We start from the raw sequence: 23,220 nt of genomic DNA on the forward strand, positions 1-23,220 counted from the left end.
ATATCACTACTGCAGGTATATATAATATAATATAATGACGGACCTGCTGGACACTGTCAGCAGACTCCTAAACTACTACTATGAAGAAGATAGAAAAAAAACCCCCACCACAGGTAGGTATACAATTATGGACGAGCACTGACGACACAGAGGTAGCTACAGCCGTGGACTACCGTACTGCGTCTGCTAGTATAGAGATGATAATGATATAAAAAATATATATATATATCACTACTGCAGGTATATATAATATAATGACGGACCTGCTGGACACTGTCAGCAGACTCCTAAACTACTAGTATGAAGAAGATAGAAAAAAAAACCCCACCACAGGTAGGTATACAATTATGGACGAGCACTGACGACACAGAGGTAGCTACAGCCGTGGACTACCGTACTGCGTCTGCTAGTATAGAGATGATAATGATATAAAAAATATATATATATCACTACTGCAGGTATATATAATATAATGACGGACCTGCTTGACACTGTCAGCAGACTCCTAAACTACTAGTATGAAGAATATAGAAAAAAAAAACCCACCACAGGTAGGTATACAATTATGGACGAGCACTGACGACACAGAGGTAGCTACAGCCGTGGACTACCGTACTGCGTCTGCTAGTATAGAGATGATAATGATATAAAAAATATATATATATCACTACTGCAGGTATATATAATATAATGACGGACCTGCTGGACACTGTCAGCAGACTCCTAAACTACTAGTATGAAGAAGATAGAAAAAAAAAACCCCACCACAGGTAGGTATACAATTATGGACGAGCACTGACGACACAGAGGTAGCTACAGCCGTGGACTACCGTACTGCGTCTGCTAGTATAGAGATAATGATATAAAAAATATATATATATCACTACTGCAGGTATATATATAATATAATGACGGACCTGCTGGACACTGTCAGCAGACTCCTAAACTACTAGTATGAAGAAGATAGAAAAAAACCCCCCACCACAGGTAGGTATACAATTATGGACGAGCACTGACGACACAGAGGTAGCTACAGCCGTGGACTACCGTACTGCATCTGCTAGTATAGAGATGATAATGATATAAAAAATATATATATATCACTACTGCAGGTATATATATAATATAATGACGGACCTGCTGGACACTGTCAGCAGACTCCTAAACTACTAGTATGAAGAAGATAGAAAAAAAAAACCCACCACAGGTAGGTATACAATTATGGACGAGCACTGATGACACAGAGGTAGCTACAGCCGTGGACTACCGTACTGCGTCTGCTAATATAGAGAAGATAAAGATGATAGAGATGAACAAAAAAAATATAACACTACTGCAGGTAAATATTTATATAATATAATGAATGACGGACCTGCTGGACACTGTCAGCAGAATGCGTTTATAGAATAAAAAAAAAAAACACCACAGGAGTGTTTAACTTTTTCAGGCAGACAATATACTGGTGGTCACTGGTCAGTCACACTGGCAGCAAAAGTGTGCACTGTACTCCTGCTATAACTGCACCCCAGTCTCCCCCACAATTCAGCTGTGTGAGCAGTGAGCACTCAGCACAGTCAGATATACATAGATATATCATGCAGCACACTGAGGCTGAGCACAGATATGGTATGGAGCGTTTTTTTCAGGCAGAGAACGGATTAAAAAAAACTAGCAAAACTCTGCACTGACTGTACTCCTCCTAACAGCTCTCCCCAATCCTCCCCACAATAAGCTAAGCAGCAATCAGATCAACTAACTACTAACAGTAACTATAAACGGAGAGGACGCCAGCCACGTCCTCTCCCTATCAATCTCAATGCACGTGTGAAAATGGCGGCGACGCGCGGCTCCTTATATAGAATCCGAGTCTCGCGATAGAATACGAGCCTCGCGAGAATCCGACAGCGGGATGATGACGTTCGGGCGCGCTCGCGTTAGCCGAGCAAGGCGGGAAGATCCGAGTCTGCCTCGGACCCGTGTAAAAAGGCTGAAGTTCGGGGGGGTTCGGATTCCGAGGAACCGAACCCGCTCATCTCTAGTTAAGAGCAGAGCTCAATAATGATAAATCCACTCACCTGCCCGTATAAGTACTGTAATTAGCCACAGCCCATGATGCCATGGAGGTAGGTACACATATAGCAATCCGCATCCCTCACACACCTCCAGTCTTTGGTCTTTAATGGCCACATGGACCTGCAGCTGAAAATGTTCTAATGCCTGTTGTGAGAAGCAGAAGAGGTGAACCTAGTGCTGTGTGGGTCCGGCCAATGCCATGTAGGCACGTACACCCCATACACTATCAGCCCCAATGTCTCCCTAAATATGTAAAAGTATACAAATTACACCATTTTGTAAGGAAAGGGAAATACAATTGTAATACTAGTGATTTATGGGTGACCATGTGGTCAGCAGGTGGCGGGTCACCTTCTTGCTGTCATAGTGATGGGCCTATCTTTATGTGGAGAGCTGGAGTTCCATCCACCCCATTGTTAATCTGGCGCTGCTCATAGTTTCTTCCCTACTTACACATGGAAATTCTTCAATGATCAGGATTAGTGTTTCCACATTTTTGGATTTTTTTTCCCTTGATCACAGGACATATGATACTGATCAGCAGAGGTGTCACCGGGTGTGGTGATGCCCGGTGCGCACCCCTGATATTCCAGCGCGCCTCCAGCGCGCTCACGGCAAAAATAGGGCGTGGTCAAAAATAAAGGGGGCATGGCCTCATGGGATCATCATTCCGGCCTGCCCCCGGAGACTGTCTGCAGCGCTGTCAGCTCCTCTTCTATGACAGGTGCTGTAGCAGACTTTCACACTGCAGCACCTGGCTCCTGTCACTGCGGAGGAGCCCACAGATTGGTGTCACCCAGGGCCGGACTGGCCATCTGGCACTTCTGGCAAATGCCAGAAGGGCCGATGGCCACTTGGGCTGGTCCAGCGGTCACTGAGACACGCTGCCGCTCAGTCCGGCGGCAGCATGTCTCAGCTGTCAGGAGAGGAGAACGCCCGCCAGCGCGGCTGTGTCTGGCGCGGCGGCGTATAGCGGACTTCAAACCAGCCGCCGGTTCGTGAGCCAATCAGAGCTCGCGGACCAGCAGCCAATCAGAAGCCGCCGGTCCGCGAGCTCTGATTGGCACACGAACCGGCGGCTGGTTTGAACGAAGCCGCCGCAGCACCAGACACAGCCGCGCTGGCGGGCGCTCTGCTCTCCTGATTCACCCCCGTCCCCCACAGCCCGGAGGAGCAGCAGTAGCAGTGCAGCAGCGGTAAGTAGCTGCAGCACTGGCTGCTGTGGGGACAATTGTATACCTGGCACTGTGGGGGCAATTGGCTGGCACTGTGGGGCATTTGTATACCTGGCACTGTGGGGGCAATTGTTTTTCCTGGCACTGTGGGGGCATTTGTATACCTGGCACTGTGGGGGCATTTGTATACCTGGCACTGTGGGGGCAATTGTTTACCCGGCACTGTGGGGGCATTTGTATACCTGGCACTGTGGGGGTATTTGTATACCTGGCACTGTGGGGGCAAATGTATACCTGGCACTGTGGGGGCAATTGTTTACCTGGCACTGTGGGGGCATTTGTATACCTGACACTGTGGGGGCATTTGTATACCTGGCACTGTGGGGGCAATTGTGGATCTGGCACTGCACTATTGGGGGCATATAATGTAAATTTTGGCTCATACTGGGTGCTATAATCTCAATTTCGGCTCATACTGTGTGGTATAATGTGAAAGAGGCACCAGTACTAGATAGTATAAGGGGTCCTACTATTGTGGTGCATAATGCGTATAAGGGGTGTATGGTGTGGTAAACCACACTGAAGGACACGCCCCCTTTTGAGTGGCCACGCCCCCTTTTCCGGAGCGAGCGCGCCTTCGGCGCGCGCTTATTTACAAACTTCACATTTACATACCCCCACTTAAAAATTTCCCCTTCAACCACAGGTTGTGTGTATTTTAATAGAAAATGATGTACGCTTGTATGTTGTTAGAATATTAATTATATTTGTAAGAGTATAGACTAATAAGTGGGAGGAGTCAGGAATAGTAAGGGGAGGAGTCACAGAGGTGGGCCTGTGTGCTTTAAAAATGCCAGGGCCTATTTTTAGTCCCAGTCCGGCCCTGGTGTCACCCCTTCCAGCCGTCACACCCGGGTGCCGGCCGCACCCACCTTGTGACACCACTGCTGATCAGGGTGACATTTCCCCTATCTCTTCATATTTGATATGATACTTCATAATATTTTCTGCGCTTAGTTTTGTTGCTGTCCTGTTATAAATATACCACAGCATTTTAAATGCAAATTTTGACTAGGAAAAAATACAGAGAAAAATAAATCTGGTAATATGACAATGGAAGCAGGGCACGTACTGTACAGTGTGTCTCTGTACTCAGAGCCGGCCCTAACCAATATGATGCCCTAGGCAAAATTTTGTCTGGTGCCCCCTAGCACCACCGCTGGTTCCGCCTCTGACCTTGCACCTCTTTCCCAGCACCATCACCCCTTACCCATAGCAGTCCTTATTTTGGTGTTTGTACCCCCTATATTTTAAATAGGAACAGTTCGCACATTTGGCGCACAGCCCAAAAAGGGGTGTGTTTTTGCTGGCAAGGGGCATGGCCACACAATAGTAACCCCAATTCCAATTACGCCACACAGTACTGCAACTTTATTCACATTTGATCATGCGATAGTGTCCATAATTCATATTACATCCCACAGTAGTATCACTTTACCTTATAAACGTTACTCCTCACAGTAGAGCCCCTTATTCACATTACATCACACTGAATTGCTCATTATTCACATTACACCACACCCTATTGCTCTTTATTCACATTAGATGACACAGTAGTGCCCTTTCTATATGCAACGCCACATAGTAGAGCACCTTATACACATAATGCCACACATTAGTAATGCATTTATACACATAATTCCACACAGTAATGCCCCTTACACATATGAGACACATTATTAATGTCCTTATAAATAGAATGCGCCTTACACGTTATGACAACCTTTATTAATGCCCTTTTACACATAATGTCCCTTACACATATGCCGCACATTATTAATGCCCTTATACACATAATGACACACACAGTGCCCCCTACACATTTGCTGCACATTATTAGTGCCCCTATACACATAATGATACACATACAGTAGTACCCTGTTACACATAAGCCGCACATTATTAATGCCCTTATACACATAATGACACACATAGTGTCCCTTTACACATATGTTGCACATTATTCATGACACACATAATGCTCCTTACACATATTCCGAACACTACTGCACAACGTACCCACTCACATGCACACAGCACTCACACTGCCACTAACACTGTGACCTCTGCCTCTGCTTGGATACAGATGTGTCCTCATAAAACTTGCCTCAATGCTAATGTTGGGCACCTTTTTTTAATGAAAATGCATCTTATTTGCATTGCTATGTGGTTAGGATGCACAAGCAGCTTCTGCTGATTAAACTGATATGCAGCATGCCAATATACTGTGTGAGACCGTGGCTGTATCTGCATATGAAATGCTACATACAGAATATAGGCATGTCGCATATCATTTTAATCAGCAGAAGCTGATGATGCCCCTAGGCATATCAAATGCCCTAGGCAATTGCCTAGTTTGCCTATGCCTATGGCCGCCTCTGTCTGTACTACAGCTGTTTTCCATTGCTGTGATATCACTTTTGATTCCTTTTGTACAGGGTCGGACTGGCCCACAGGGGAACAGGGGAAACCACCGGTGGGCCCCACTGCCTGTGGGCCCTCCTCCTTCTCTAGGGATCAGGTCCCAGACTCTATCCTAGTGCACTTGAATTATGCTTATACTTATGTTACATTATACTTCACAAGAATATGGTTTATTATATATTTACCAAGGGCAACAGAACATGTACTCTATAATGGTTAGCCAAACCTCTGTGGTGGCTGGCCACACCCTTAAGCATGGGCCCCTACAACAGCATCCCCCCTGGTGGGCCCTTCATGGCCCAGTCCGACACTGCTTTTGTACATGTTGTACGGGGTTTATACCAGTGCGCATACAGTAGATTTGCATGACAATATTGTTATGAATAACAATCCTGAGATGGAGATAAGAGGGCTGCAGTAGTACATGGATGGCTGTGATCCTTCTTAAATAGGTTTCCCATACTTTGCATAGGGAAGCTATCGCTGGAGGTAACAAGCGAAGGTTGGTCCTTCCAATTCACAATAATAGTTATTGCTCGCTGGGTGGCTTGTTAAAGAGATATAACCCTTGACAAAGATACAGCTGGAGACACAAAGAGTTTATGCATTATTTTATTGGTCCCAGTTACAGTATATAGGGCAGGTTGTTCTAAAAGCATAATGCGACCAAAACTCTGAAAACAGCAGTTTTATGAGTTTTGACCACATTCCCCATGTGTACCAAGCTCTGGAAAGCTTTCTGGAGAATGGACCCATTAGGCAATGGCATATATCGGATCCCTCCTAGTGTCCCTCGTTAAATGCGTGTCATTTGGCACAGGTGCAGAGGGAGTCCCAAGTCATAAACCCGGAAGTCCTACCATAGCATAGGACAGCTCTTTTCGGAAATGGACATACTGGCATTATTAATGCCTCTATGCAACCAATAAGAAGTAGCGGGATGTACCATATCCAAAATGCGATTCATAGTACATCCCGCCATTAGTGTTTTATAATTTCTCGAACGTCCTAGTGGATACTGGGGAATAGTATATTACCATGGGGTATAGATTGGGTCCACTGGAGCCTGGCACTTTAAGAAATCAATAGTGTGTGCTGGCTCCTCCCCTCTAAGCCCTTCCTAGCAGACTCAGTTTAGAAAATGTGCCCAAGGAGCCGGATGCATTCTGTTGCTCTCCAGAGAGTTTTCTTCAGAAATTTCTGTTGGTTTGTTATTTTCAGGTAGTATTGGTTGGCAACCAGTCTGCCTGCGTCGTGGGACTTAAGGGGGGGGGGGGGGGGGGAGAATCAACTTCCTAAGAGTTAATGGTTCGTAATCCCAGCTCACAGAACACTGAGCTCCTGAGTTGATGTTTCTCACACTCCCAGAGTGTGAGCCCACGCCGGCAACATGCCGCCACCTCTTAACAGATGCCGAACACAGACGCAGTGCGGTGAGTGTTACATCGGGTACCTGCTTAGCGGGTCCCCGGTGCAAATTGGTGTCAAGAAGGGACGGTGATCAGCCGGCTATGGGCCGCAGTGCCCACTGGGAACCCAGACTGGCAACATGGTAAATGGGGGTTGCGGGCTCTCGTTTTACACTTTAAATGGAGAACACCAGTATAAAGAAAATACAGGGACCCTGCGCCATTATGGGGGCGGGGCTTCCCGGAGAGCGGGACCAGAGGCTAAACAGTGCTAGTTCCTGCTGCTGCTAATACAGGCTGCATGCGGAGACTGCTCTTCCACAGGATCCACTGAATCACCATTGTAACTGGTACCAGGGGGTTATAGTGAAGGGGGAGTGCATAATCAGCGGTTATCCCGCTGTGTGAAAAATTACACATTGAAGACACCCAGCGGGGAGCTGCTCGGTCTGTGGTGTAGTGTGCTGGTTCCAACCCGCTCTGTATCGCTCCATTCAGGTTAGTCTTGGATAAGTGTGCATAGCTCACTAATACTATACTGTGTTATCATACTGTGTGTTTTTTCCGCTCAGCATGTCTGAAAATAAGTGTGTGTGTACTTTATGCAAGGCTAGGATTACACCTTCCTCACAGGGGTCCCTCATGTGTACCCAAAGCTCAGTTCCTTCACAGGGTAGTAACGTGCAGGAAACTGAGTGGATGGAATCATTTAAAACTATGATTTACAGTATTAAATCAGAGTTACTGTAGCTATGGCTAAACAAGAAAGACAAACCCTGAAACAAACTATGGGCACATTTATGGTTGCTACTGCAGACCACAGACAGGCTCTTCAGCTCCCTCTGTTGGTCTCTCACAAACGCACTCTCCCTCAATTATTACAATCTGACTCTGATTCTGAACTACCAGAGTTTGATGAAGTAGAGGCTGAGGTGGACGAGGATAATTCCCTGTCCCCAGGAGTTGAGGCCCTCATTTATACCATTAGAGAGGTGCTCGATTTTCCTGATAAGGAGGTAGAACAGAGAGAGGAATTGTATTTTAATGTGAAACCAAAGTCCTCGGCAACCTTCCTGGTTTCTAAAGAATTCGATTCCCTGGCTAAGGCAGCATTGATAAACCTTGACAAAAAGTTTATTACCCCTGAACGGGTGTTAAATTCTCTCCCTTTCCCTACAGAGGATGGGAAGGTCTGGGAAACCCCACCAACAGTGGATACTTCTGTGTCCAGGCTGTCACGTAAATTGTTTTACCTGTACCTGGGGCTGTTTCTCTTAAAGACCCAGCTGATCGCAAAATTTAAACCACTCTTAAATCAATTTACTTGGCAGCAGGCGTAGCCAAACACCCTACCATTGTATGCGGCTGGATTTCTAGAGCCATGGTAAAATGGTCTGATGAGATTCTGAAGTGGCTGCTCACACTACCTCAGGAAAAGATAGTTACAGTACATTGCTCCATCATATCCAAGATGCTGCAAACTTTCTGAGTGAGGCTGTCAAGGAATTTAGTATCATTAACAGCCGTACCATTGCTATGGCAGAATCGGCTCATAGAGCCCTGTGGTTGCGACAATGGTCAGCAGATGCTGATTCTAAAAAAGGGGTTGAGAACCTTCCTTTTACAGGTGATGCCTTGTTTGGGGAAGAGCTGAACAAGTGGATATCTCAGGCAACTGCAGGTGAATCTACATTTATTATTTATTTATTTTATTTATTAACAGTTTCTTATATAGCGCAGCAAATTCCGTTGCGCTTTACAATTTGAAATAACAATAACAAACTGGGTGATAACAGTCATAGAGGTAGGAAGGCCCTGCTCGCAAGCTTACAATCTATAGGGAAATAGCACCTTTCCTTGTGTACATATGCCTATCTATTGCATAGAATGAGAAGACGTGAGGATATGTGTGGACTGTACAGATTGGATGCAATTTGATAGGAAGGTTTATGAAAGTTATGTGGGCGGTTCTGGAATTTAATACGCTTGCCTAAAGAGGTGAGTTTTCAGGGAACGCTTGAAGGTTTGGAGACTAGAGGAGAGTCTTATTGTGCGTGGTAGGGCATTCCACAGAGTGGGTGCAGCCATATGAAAGTCCTGCAGTCGTGAGTGGGAGCGAGTAATGAGTGTGGATGAGAGACGCAGGTCTTGTGAAGAGCGAAGAGGTCGGGTTGGGAGATATTTTGTGATAAGCGAAGTGATGTATGCTGGTGTAGTTTGGTTAATGGCCTTGTGTGTGAGTAAAAGTATTTTATATTGAATGCGGTAGAGTACAGGTAACCAATGGAGGGACTGACAGAGTGGATCTGCAGGCGATGAACGTCTAGTGAGGAAGATAAGCCTCGCCGCTGCATTCAGAATGGCTTGTAGTGGTGAGAGTCTCGTTTTGGGAAGACCAGTTTGAATGTGGGGAACAAAGGACAGATCAGAGTCAATGATGACACCTAGGCAGCGAGCTTGTGGGGTAGGGTAGATAGTTGAGTTTTCTGTCATCTGCCCCGCCACCTGCCAGGTGGCCCTACCCTGGACCCTCCCTGCAGTCCTTTCGGGTGGCCAGATTCAGAGGCAAAGCCAGAGGTGCCTTTATTGCTGCTAGAGGAACTCATGGTAAGTCCCGGAAGCCAGCAGCTGCTGGACCTGCGGACCAGGCCTCAGGATCCTCTGCCATGAAGCCCTCCACGTGACGGTTGGCTCCAGCAGCAAGGCGACTTTCAGGTAGGTGTTCGCCTTCAACACTTCGCCCACCTATGGGCAGAGTCCTGCCAGGATCCTTGGGTGAGGGACCTCATATTCCAAGGATACCGGCTGTAATTTCAGGAACTCCCTCCTCTCAGATTCTTCAGGTCGGGCTTACCAGCTTCACAGGAAGCAAGAGTTTCCTTACAGCAGGCAGTGCAAAGCTGCTTTCTACAGGAGTTACTGTTCCAGTACCTCCTCAGTTACACAGAAAGGGGTTTTACTCAAGTCTCTTTGTGGTTCCGAAACAGGATGGCTCTGTATGACCGATCTTGAACCTCAAATCCCTATCTTCGGGTGTTCAAATTCAAGATGGAATCTCTAAGAGCAGTGATAGCGAATCTGGAGGAGGAGGAGTTTCTGGTGTCCCTGGATATAAAGGATGCATACCTGCATATCCCAATTTGGCCTCCTCACCAAGTGTTCCCCGGTTCGCAATTCTGGACCAGCATTTCCAGTTTCAGGCCTTACCCTTTGGTCTCTCCACAGCCCCAAGGGTATTCACAAAGGTCATAGCGGAAATTATGCTACAGCTGCGCATGAGGGGTGTTCAAATAATTCCGTACCTGGACGATCTACTGATAAAATCAGTGTCCAGGGAACAGCTGCTGCAGAGTATAGACTTGACTACTCGTTTGCTTACGGATCACAGATGGATACTTAATTTCCAGAAATCTCACTTGGAACCGTCTCAGAGAATTCAGTTCCTGCGGATGATCCTGGTTACAGTGTCTCAGAAGGTTTACCTTCCCATGGACAAGGCTTTGACTATTCAGTCTATGGTCCGGTCGGTGCTGAAACCTTGCGTGGTCTCAATTCATCTGTGCATTCGCTTGCTGGGCAAAATGGTGACCTCCTACGTGGTGATACAGTATGGCAGGTTTCATGCGTGACCGTTTCAACTGGATTTGTTGGACAAATGGTCACCGAAAGCTTGGATATCCCTACTTTGGTGGCTACAGGTCCCCCCATCTGGTGGAGGGTCAGAGTTTCAACACACAGTCATGGACATTGATGACAACAGATGGCAGCCTCCAGGGTTGGGGCGATGTGACTCAGGGAGCGTAGTTCCAGGGGACATGGTCGATTCAGGAATCTGCTCTTCCGATCAACATCCTGGAACTCAGGGAAATTTACAATGCTCTAATACAGGCCTAATACCTCCTTCGGAATCAGGCCATCCAGGTGCAGTCAGACAATGCCACGGCAGTAGCGTACATCAACCGGCAGGGAGGGCTGCAATGCAAGAGGTGGGCTGCAATGTGAGAGGTGTCAATAATACTCCTCTGGGCGGAAGCCAACACAAGGGCCATCTCATCCATTTACATTCCAGGAGTGGACAACTGGGAAGCGGACTTCCTGAGCAGGCTTGACCTCCATATGGGGGAATGGGGTCTCCACCCTCAGGTGTTTCAACAACTTGTTCACCGGTGGGGTTGTTCACAGATAGACCTGATGGCTTCTCTCTCAACAAAAAGCTCTGTCGTTACTGCTCCAGAACGAGGGACCCACAGGCGATGGCCGTAGATGCTCTGACGACGCCTTGGACTTACCAGTTCGTTTACCTGTTTCCTCCAATTCCTCTAATCCCAAGAGTTCACAAAAGACTCAAAAAGGAAAGATTTCAGGCAATTCTCTTTGCTCTGGATTGGCCTCGACGGTCCTGGTATGCGGACCTCCTGACCCTGTCGTTGGAGGATCCCTGGTCTCTCCCACTTCTCAAGAACCTTCTTCAACAAGGACCGTTCATTTATCCAGACTTACAGCGTCTACGTTTGACGGCCTGGAAGTTGAGAGGGGGATCTTGACCAGGAAGGGTCTTCCCTCCAAGGTGGTTTTCACTACCATTCAGGCCTGTAAGGTTGTTCCCTCCAAACATTACCACCGGATTTGGAAGAAATATGTTTCATGGTGTGAGGGTCGAACACGTTCTCCTGTGGAGTTTCGTTTGAGCTGGTTTCTTCTGTTCCTGCAAGCAGGAGTGGATAAGGGCCTAAGGTTAGGCTCCATCAAGTCCAGATTTCGGCTCTATCTTTTTCCAGAAACAACTGGTGGTACTTCCTGAAGTACAGATCTTTCTAAAGGTGTTGCACATTCAACCACCCTTTGTTCCTCCCACTGCTCCGTGGGACCTCAATGTGGTATTGACCTTTCTCCAATCAGATTGGTTTGAACCCTTACATACAGTAGGGTTGACTTAAAATACCTAACTTGGAAGAATGGATGTTATTGTCCTTGGCTTCAGCTCAGCGAGTGTTGGAATTGGGGGCCTTGTCCTGAAAGAGCCATTCTTGGTGTTCCATGAGGATAGGGCGGAGCTCAGAACTCGCCCACAATTTTTACCGAAAGTGGTGTTGGCCTTTCATGTGAATCAACCTATTGTGGTTCCTGTGTTATCCGACACTTCTGTTGCTCCAAAGTCCTTGGACTTTGTGAGGGCTTTGAGGATTTACATCAAATGGACTGCTCGTCACAGGAAGTCTGACTCGCTTTCGTCCTTTATGATGCTACAAAAATTTGTCATCCTGCCTTCAAGCAATCCATTGCTCGTTGGCTAAAATTGACTATCCAACAAGCCTATACTTCGGCGGCTCTGCAGCTGCTGAGTTTGGTTAAAGCCCACTCCACAAGGTCGGTGGGTTCTTCTTGGGCGGCTGCCCAGGGCATCTCGACCATACAGTTGTGCCGTGCAGCTACATGGTCTGGTGTGAACACGTTCGTTAAGTTCTACAGGTTTAACACCTTGGCCAAGGATGACCTTCAGTTTGATCAGGAGGTTTTGCAGGGGTCTTAGCACTCTCCCACCTGTTCTGGGAGCTTTGGGATGTCCCTATGGTAAAATACTATTCCCCAGTATCCACTAGGATGTTAGAGAAAATAGGAATTTAATACCTTCATTTTCCTGCTTACCTGGTTGTAAGTGTTATGGTTGGGTTTGCTGTTGCTTTCCCTGTTCCATGTTTGATTAGCCTTGCTATCCTTCTATAGTTAGCATTGCTTTCCTCTGTTCTGGTTAGCTCTACTATCCTATTGTTTGTGTGTTAGTTCATTACCTCACCGCTTTGTGTGTTATATCCTTCTTTCAAAGTATGTCCGTCTCCTCAGGCACAGTTTCCTAGACTGAGTCCTCTAGGAGGGGCATAGAGGGGAGGAGCCAGCACACACTATTGATTTCTTAAAGTGCCAGGCTCCAGTGGACCCGATCTATGCCCCATGGTAATATACTATTCCCCAGTATCCACTACGGACTATGAGAAAAGGAATTACTGATAGGTATTAAATTCCTATTTAAATTCAATTCTAATGCTCCTTCTATTATTCTAGTATGCTGTAATTATGGTCTTTATTGTATGTCCTGGCAATATATCCCTGGCCACAGGGGCCACTCTGTATCACGTGACCTAGACCACCAAAGCCATAATTATTAATTTCTTTTATTTATATGGTGCTACAAGGTACCTGCAGCGCTGAAGAGGGTTTAACAGTACAACTGAACATATAGCAAAATGATACAACCAAACACAAGGATGAAGTAACTGGAGAAAGTGAGCTACAGGGTCGATAGAGCCACTCATTATGGCTAGTGAAAGCAAGTACTGAGCGTTAGCTTGGGGAAGTAGGCATTAAACCACCATTCATTAAGCCTGTATCCAACAAGTTTCTGTATACACAAGATCAGGGTCCCTGCTGCGAGATGGGAGGCAGGTGAGATGAGGCACACTGACTGCTGACAGGGATAGTGATTGTCCAGCTCAGCAATGTACCTACGGGGTAATTCCAAGTTGACCGCAGCAGGAACTTTGTTAGCAGTTGGGCAAAACCATGTGCACTGCAGGGGAGGCAGATATAACATGTGCAGAGAGAGATAGATTTGGGTGGGTTATTTTGGGTGGAAACTCCCACTGAACTGGGAGAGGAATTTTCGAATAATCTTGGATGACTGGACGGCAGTTGTCATATATTACATTGGTTTACACATGAGAGAAAATTTCTGCAAATAATTATACTTTTAGTATCTGCTCCTGACCAGAACGTGTACAATTTACCCTACAGCCGTACCGATGCTGTTCACATTAAGCTGAGTACACACTGGCAGATATATTTGCAGTTCAATCGATCTGCAGTTATATCTGCCGATGGTGGTTGTTCATACACACAGAAAGATGCGCCAATATATCATAAAGATATATCCGCTGTTCACTCTATCTGCAGCTATATATGCAGATGGGGGGAGTTCATACACACAGAAAGATGCGCCATCTGCAGATATATTGGCCATCTACTGTGCTGTACAACAGATGCAATATATCTGTGAAGACGTCTTTCACAGACATATTGCTTGTACACACCTGCAGATCGGCAAAAGATATTTTGGCCGATCATAGATTGGCCAATATATCTGCCAGTGTGTACCCAGCATTAGTCTGCTGGATTTATGGTTCCATCTGAAGTTTCATCTTTCCTTTTTATTCAGTCGTTTCTTCTTTTTTTTTTTTTAATAAACAGGCGGCAGATGATTGATGTTGTGGGAGGAGGCTTTCCAGTTCCACCCAGAGGGATATGAGTCTACTGTTTGCCCTGGAAATCAATAACAGCAGCACAGCAGTATAGAGGCGGATAGACAGGGTATCCCAGGAGTGTCTCCCAGCTGATACACTAATCTAGCAAAATTGGAGTTTGTGTAGGATGCATCAAGAGTCTGGGAATACCCTTTAAATTACACACCCACACATTCCTTTCATAGAGAAACTGGTGCATGCATTTTATGTATTTATATAATCCAGAGCAGACTGTTAAATCCAGTGCTCTTTATATCTGTAGCATACTGCCCTGCTACAGTAACTACTAAACTGACACTGCTATATTCTCAGGGCACTTTTTGGGGGCTAGTCATCATTGTGGGGGGGCAGATTATTAAGTGACCAACTTGCGAGCTGCAGGGGTAGATACTTAATTACCTTACTAACCAGTAAAGACCACTAAACTCAATTGATAAGTATGGATGTAGTAGACTCTAGTTAATTGTGTTCATGGGTCTGCTTGGCATGCCTTATATCACCGTGCACACAGGACCACCAGTGGTGCATACATTCATCACAAGGCAGAATAATAGTTTATATAAGGTCACATTAACTGCATTATGTATTTTGCTCGAAGGTATGTACTTGCTCTGTAAACCCTGACCCTATAGAAAGTTGCTTTATTTTTCCTCATTTTCATTTACTGAATGGAATAAATTGATGATGTGGGGAATAATTATTAATGGTATTAATAATATATAAGTGAAGCATTTACTTTGCCGCAATGTGTGTATATATATATATATATATATATATATATATATATATATATATTTATTATTGGCAAGGTAAATGACACCATATGTCTTTGGACTGCATTCACTTATAAATGCTGTTGGTAGGCTACATGGTGCAATTGCAATAAGTCGAGTCAGACAGAGAACCTGACTTATCAGCTTTATATAGGGCAGACATGAGCCCTCAGACACAAAAGAAAAAGACCTGATTAGAAATTACCAATTAGAATAATGATGAGCTTTTGAAGAGATGCTGGTTGCTTCGGATGAGTCGATAAATACAGGCAATTCTGTCTGTCAGTTGGACTGTGTTCGTTTAGTGCTAGGGATTGTGAAGACAGACGTTTATGTGAAAGTTCTCTGCCATTCTGTCATTTCAAATTTACCTTGTGAGCATCATTTTAAAGGTGTCTGTGTTACAATATACTGTATGTTGGTATAATCCACAGCTTTTCCCCCAGAAGTGTTGGTAAATCCTAGCTGCCAACCTTGGTATAGAAAGAATGTTGCAGCGGAATCGGTATGGGATCCCGATGCATGGGATGCCATCTGTCACTATACCGACATTGGCATTCCATTTGCCAGAATGCTGGCAGTGGGGCAAATGCATCGAGGCCCCTTGCGGGCTCACTGTGCTCGCCATGCTGCACTTGCCACGTTGCGGGCAAGGTGGCTTGCTTCGCTCGCCACAGGTTCTATTTTTCCTCTATGGATGTCAGAGAATACCGGCGGTGGCATTGTACCCCCATCGGGATTTCAGCATAGGTATTGCGACTGCCGGGATCCCATTGGTCGGTATATTAAACACATACCATTGCAGCTGTGTATTCATTTGCATAGAAGCATGTAATGCCATATGGCATAACTGAAATGATAAATATGGGTCAGACTGTGGACAGTAAGAGTGGAATGGAAAGATCCTCGCCTCTCTATGGTAGAAGTCAGTGAGTAAGAAAACAGTCTTTCTGCAGCTTCACAACTGATCACGTACAGTATTGTTACTATTCTGATGGAGCAGGTTGCGGTGGCACGCACGTCAGGTTGGATGGGGTGGGTTATGCTGGAATGAGTGCCCTCCACTCTGGGTTCACTTTGATTACAAAATAAATGAATGTTGTACAATGGTTGCTATAGTTCTTTATTTTATTGTTAGGACACAGTCCATCAAGAAGAATGGCTAATTACTGGGGGCGTCCCAGCCTCCCTTTAGTCTGATCTCATCAATAGAGTTGAGTATCACTTAGACCACAAATAGGAAATGTACACACTTACAGCTTTATGTCAGGAAATGTACACACTTACAGCTTTATGTCAGGAAATGTACACACTTGTACACACTTACAGCTTTATGTCAGGAAATGTACACACTTACAGCTTTATGTCAGGAAATGTACACACTTACAGCTTTATGTCATTCTTGGTACACCTGTGCTATGGACTTGAGCATCAGCTCCATTTCTTCATGTACTGTATGTATTATTCAGAAATGAACATCAGTCGCTGTTAGTTATTTACCAGGCTTACTGTTTGTGGCTGTGCATATTGGTGTCCCCTTCGTGGCACTATTTGGACATTTCTTGTTGATGTTAAACCTTCTAAAGTCTCCAAAGGTCCCATAAGCCAGAAACAGTGTACAACAGATTTTTAAGAAAGTGAGTCTATATTTCTGCTTTTATTTCCAGTAGTTTATGTGAGCATAGTAAATAGTGGTGTATTTATAATGGGCAAGGTCAAGGGTGAGGTCACACACATCCTGCACCTGGAATAGAGCCTTCAACTTAATCTGCAGGTAGCGCCATCTGCCAGGTGACGTGTTCAGTGGCGTTCAGATGTTTCTTCATTCACTGGGTGTATTCACGCCATATAATGTGAGACGCCCGGCATGACTGAGTCACTCTGAGAGTTGTAGATGTATTTTTCTTTTCATGTTACATTTTCGTAGTAAGAATACAAATGTGTCTTCTAAGGTAAAAAAAAAGAAAAGACAAAAAAACACTTTGATGAGTCAGTCTCACAGAGTACGCTCTGCCTCAGTCACCTTCTTTATCACAAACAAAACAACATACAGTATATATTATGGATGCCATAGTTTAAACAGGAATGCATCTGTGGCACCTCTGACACCTGAATCTCCTTCCATACTTCTGGGCCACATAGTGGGTGATCGGTAAGTGTCAGTTCCTCTCCACATTCATTCACTCTCTACATTCAAATTCCTTCCTGATATATCCGTCTTCTCTTTTGTATACCTCGTAACTATTTAACAAAAAAAGGATCTTACGCAGGGATGTACTGTAGTTGGGATCCCGGCGTTCGAGATCCCGACTGCCATAATGCCGGTGCCGGAATCCCGACACCTGTCAGAATACCGACACCGGCATCCCAGCTGGCAGGATCTTGAATGTAGGTATCCCAGGGAGAATAGGCTACAGGGGGAGGGTTAGGTTTAGGCTGCTGGGGGTGGGGTGGGGGTGGAGATTTAGGGCTATACTGCGTAGTAGGGGGGGAAAGGGTTTGACTGCAGGAACCGAGGGTTATGTTTAGACTGTGGGGGGGTAGGGTAGGGTTATGGTGCGTAGAGGGGGGGTATGGGTTTGACTGCAGGAATCGAGGGTTAGGTTTAGACTGCAGGGAGAGAGAGTTAGGCGGAGAGAGGATTAGGCTTAGCTCACTTCTGCACCCCTGTCGACATTTAAAACAGTCGTGCAGCTGGGATCGGTATTATGACCGCCGGCATCCCGTACCCAACCCGTGGGAAGTAGGAGACAGAAAATAAATGTATCAGCCCAGCCTCTTGCTGCATGATCACTCTAATGGTGCCCATAAACTTGTGCGATGCCCCACGACGCGACATCACAGGGCATCGCACTGGCAGTTCAGGTGCGATTAAATCGCGCCAGAACTGCCAAAGTGATTACCATGTGATCATGCGATAGATCGCATAGTAATCACGTGATAGGCACATCACCGCCAAGTGCCTATCGCGCATCGGAGTGCAATATATCGCATGTGTTTTTAAAAACACATGCGATAACACTGCGATGCGATAAATATTAAGTGCAGCACATACTATCATGAGATGCGATATTCGCGCAGTGTGCCCGCGCATCGCGTCACATGGTACCTTAAATGTGCATATAATCCTCCCATTTCTCTCACAGATGCGGTCGAAATCGAAGGATTGTACCTAATATCTCACAAGTGTATGGGCTACATAACTCAGACCACCTTTATTCAGTATCACACCAACAAGTTATTAACACTGAAATGTAATTACAACCTGATGTGTGAAAGGTTTGGCTTATTATTAATCACATTGTCAAAAAGCTAAAGTTATATATTGTGCAGTTACTAAGCTACTGTACACATTATGGCTGAGTTTTATTTATAGTTCTTATGCTGCATAGTATCTGTTTTTACTATGGTGATGATAACTAAGCTACAAATAACAACCCAGCACCATGGACAGTTACACATTTTGTGTACCATTGAAAGTTAATATATGCGGATTATACACTGCTCAAAAAAATAAAGGGAACACTTAAACAACAAAATGTAACTCCAAGTCAATCACCCTTCTGTGAAATCAAACTGTCCACTTAGGAAGCAACACTGATTGACAATCAATTTCACATGCTGTTGTGCAAATGGAATAGACAACAGGTGGAAATTATAGGCAATTAGCAAGACACCCCCAATAAAGGAGTTGTTCTGCAGGTGGTGACCACAGACCACTTCTCAGCTCCTATGCTTTCTGGCTGATGTTTTGGTCACTTTTGAAAGCTGGCGGTGCTTTCACTCTAGTGGTAGCATGAGACGGAGTCTACAACCTACGCAAGTGGCTCAGGTAGTGCAGCTCATCCAGGATGGCACATCAATGCGAGCTGTGGCAAGAAGGTTTGCTGTGTCTGTCAGCGTAGTGTCCAGAGCATGGAGGCACTACCAGCAGACAGGCCAGTACATCAGGAGACGTGGAGGAGGCCGTAGGAGGGCAACAACCCAGCAGCAGGACCGCCACCTCCGCCTTTGTGCAAGGAGGAACAGGAGGAGCACTGCCAGAGCCCTGCAAAATGACATCCAGCAAGCCACAAATGTGCATGTGTCTACTCAAACGATCAGAAACAGACTCCATGAGGGTGGTATGAGGGCCTGACGTCCACAGGTGGGGGTTGTGCTTACAGCCCAATACCGTGCAGGACGTTTGGCATTTGCCAGAGAACACCAAGATTGGCAAATTCACCACTGGCGCCCTGTGCTCTTCATAGATGAAGTGGCTAGAGTGTGTCAGCAGTTCCTGCAAGACGAAGGCATTGATGCTATGGACTGGCCTGCCCGTTTCCCAGACCTGAATCCAATTAAGCACATCTGGGACATCATGTCTCGCTCCATCCACCAACGCTATGTTGCACCACAGACTGTCCAGGAGTTGGCGGATGCTTTAGTCCAGGTCTGGGAGGAGATCCCTCAGGAGACCATCTGCCACCTCATCAGGAGCATGCCCAGGCGTTGTAGGGAAGTCATACAGGCACGTGGAGGCCACACACACTACTGAGCCTCCTTTTGACTTGTTTTAAGGACATTACATCAAAGTTGGATCAGCCTGTAGTGTGTTTTTCCACTTTACTTTTGAGTGTGACTCCAAATCCAGACCTCCATGGGTTAATACATTTGATTTCCATTGATAATTTTTGTGTGATTTTGTTGTCAGCACATTCAACTATGTAAAGAACAAAGTATTTAATATTAATATTTCATTCATTCAGATCTAGGATGTGTTATTTTAGTGTTCCCTTTATTTTTTTGAGCAGTGAATTTATGTGCTATGGGAGCAGTAATTCAGGTTCTTATGATCAGTCAACACACTGGACAGCTACATATTGGGGGTGATTCAGAGTTGATCGTAGCCCTGCAAAATTTTGCAGGGCTATGATCACGACCATAGACATGCAGGGGGATGCCCAGCACAGGGCTATCTCGCCCCGCATGTCAGTGCCGGCCCTCCCCCCGCAGAAGTGCGAAAGCATCGCACAGCGGCGATGCTTTTGCACTTTAGGAGTAGCTCCCAGCTAGCGCAGATTTAGCGTGCTGGCCGGGAGCTACTCATCACTTCCCGGCCCGCAGCAGCTGCGTGTGTCGTCACGCAGCCTCTGCTCCCGCCCCCCGCACGGTCCGGCCATGCCATGCCTGCGTTCTGCCCCCCCCACAGCGACCACCTCTGCCTGTCAATCAGGCAGAGGCGATCGTAGCGCAGCGACAGCCTTCAGCCGTCTGGCATGCGCCGGCGCATGTGCATTTCTGATCCGATCGCACCGCTGCGATAAACTGCAGCGAGCGATCGGGTCAGAATGACCCGCAGTGTTGCTACAACATGTGGCCGATTCTGGGTTGGGAGCAAAACAAAAAAGAGCAAGTAACTTTGCACCTTGGTAAAACTATTTTGAACTGCAGCTGGGGCACTTTTAAAAAGTGCAGAACAATTCAAAGTTGAGAGGGGAGTATCCAAACTGAGATCTAGATCATAGTGTAAAAATAAAGATGTCCTACAGTATATGTGTGGGCTACATGCAAAAACAGCCAGTATTTACCATGTGTGCAAATATATAAATAAATAAATAAATAAATAAATGTATTTGCACCCCTTACATTGCAATATGGTTTGTTCCAGATACAAAGTGCTTGCTTTTTTATTTGTTTCCAAACTCAAAATCTGCCCCTATGTATCATGGGAATAATTACTAAGCTACAAATACACACCGTGACGATAGTTACTAAGCAACATACTGGGGTAAATTTACTAAGATGGGAGTTCTATTTAAGATGGGATGTTGCCCATAGCAACCAATCAGATTCCAGGTATTATCTTCTAGAACAGCGGTGGCCAACCTGTGGCTCTTGAGCCACATGTGGCTCTTTCTTTACTCAAATGTGGCTCCCAACACTCAAAGTCACGTGGCCACAACAGATACAGAAACCGCTGCACTCCAGCCAGACACGCAGCAACACTACAGGGACTGAAAACGGACGGAGCCAAATACTATAGGTGGCAAATAGAGGACACATAGGGGGAGCTGAAGTGTATTATGTGAATCTGGCTTTTTCAATATATTTTATATGGATTTGGCTTTTTCAATTATTTTATGTAAAAGTGACTATTTCAATGTATTTTATGTTGGATCTGGCTTTTTCAATCAAACGAGCCGCCGGTTCGTGAGCCAATCAGAGCTCGCTGACCACCAGCAGCAGCAGCTCCTGATTGGCTGCTGGTCCGTGAGCTCTGATTGGCTCACGAACCGGCGGCTGGTTTTGAGATCCTATCCGCCACTGCCGGACGTAGTAGCTGCGCTCTCCTCCCTGCTCTAACAGCTGAGACACGCCGCCGCCGGACTGAGCGGCGTCATGTCTCGCTGCCAAACAAGCGAGTGGGCCGAAACAAACGGCTTTGCGGGCCATATACGGCCCGCGGGCAGGAGGTTCCCCACCCCTGAGTTGAAGGAATGTAAAAAAACAATCAAACTTCCAAATGAAATGTTATTACAACCTAACAGGTTGCTCATACACACAGAAAGATGCACCAATATATTTGCAGATATATTGGCCGGGAGGCATTTGATATACCGGCTGTCGGGATCCCGGCGCTCAGCATACCGGTGGCGGAATGCCGACAGCCAGCATACCGACAATCCACGACCCCCCTGGAGGTAGATAAATAGTGGCACCACCGTGCCCGCAAGGGGCTCTTTTGTGCTTGACCCGCTGTCGGCATGCTGGTGGTCGGGATCCTGAGCGCCGGCATACCGTACTAGACCCATATTGGCCATCTGCTGTGTTGCACAGCAGATGCAATATATCTGTGAAAGACGTCTTTCACAGACATATTGCTTGTACACACCTGCAGATTAGCAAAAGATATACTGGCCGATCAATTGATTGGCCAATATATCTGCCAGTGTGTACCCAGCATTAGCATCTAGCCACTAGAGTACTGTAATAAGAGTTTTAATAGAAATCAATTTAATTCTTTTTTGGGAATGTTTTGTGATCTACAGCAGTTTTTGATCAGTCCAATTTGGGAAATGTGTGTGTGGTATTATAGTTGATTGGGAATAGTGCTGCATGATCCAGTAGATCTTCCGCATAGGAGGGTAATGTGGATAGCACCATGGGAGAGATTTATCAAAGCTTGGAGAGAGATAAAGTGCCTACCAATTGGCTTCTTACTGTCATTTTTAAAGCACAGCCTGTAAAATGACATTTAGAAGCGTATTTGTTAACACTTTATCTTTCTCCACTTTATCTCTCTCTTAAGCTGCATACACACGGGTAGATTACAGCCACGATGTGGGCGTGCCCGATCAGATGGAACGACACATTGTACAAATCGGTCCGTGTGTATGACTGAATGCAGCATGGCCCCTGCTCCCTTCCTTCCCGCCGTTTGTAGGAGCCAGTATCGGCGAGTGTGTATGCACTTGCCGATGCCGCCCCTTGCCGGGCACGATGTGTCATCATGCCGTGTGCAGCTACCTTAAGCTTCTATAATGCCCTCCCCATATGTCTAGAACAAACATGTTCCAACTGACCACAGAGCCCACTTCTTGTGATTCTAAAGGTGCATACACACTAGGCGATAATACTAAACGACATTGCTCATTTTGCCCTTCCTGAATGACGTTGTTTACCGCTGCCGAGTGATACCGCCACCACCAAGCGAAGCGCAGCCCCGCTGGTCATTAACGACCCTCGCTGTTGGCCGTGCATGCAGCTCAATTTGGACTGTCGTCCAAAAGCTGCATGCACGGCCCGGCCGCAGCTGTTGTCATCTTGCTCAGTGTGTACGCACTGCCGCCGACCGCCCTGGCAGGGAAGGGAACACACTAGGCAATGTCACTCATAGAGCACATCGCCTAGTGTGTACATACCGTTACTCCCAGCCTTCCCCTAACAATAAATATTGAATGTGGGAAAATGAAGACCTGCAGAACATGATGAAGTTGGTTATTGATCATATCTTCTTTATTGTACAAGA

The 23,220-nt window shown here is 46.0% G+C and overlaps 1 long non-coding RNA gene across 3 annotated transcripts in view; it reads right to left on the bottom strand.

Annotated features, from left to right (window-relative positions):
- Positions 1-16,323: 16,323 nt before the first annotated feature.
- Positions 16,324-23,220, bottom strand: part of LOC135062571 (uncharacterized) — a 49,986-nt gene continuing 43,089 nt past the window's right edge. For all 3 annotated transcript variants that reach the window (XR_010248924.1, XR_010248930.1, XR_010248936.1), the window contains one exon: positions 16,324-17,156. This is a non-coding gene — a long non-coding RNA (uncharacterized LOC135062571). The remainder of the gene's footprint in view (positions 17,157-23,220) is intronic.

The sequence above is a fragment of the Pseudophryne corroboree genome, chromosome 1 (genome assembly GCF_028390025.1).
Source record: "Pseudophryne corroboree isolate aPseCor3 chromosome 1, aPseCor3.hap2, whole genome shotgun sequence".
In the NCBI taxonomy this organism is placed as follows: domain Eukaryota; kingdom Metazoa; phylum Chordata; class Amphibia; order Anura; family Myobatrachidae; genus Pseudophryne; species Pseudophryne corroboree.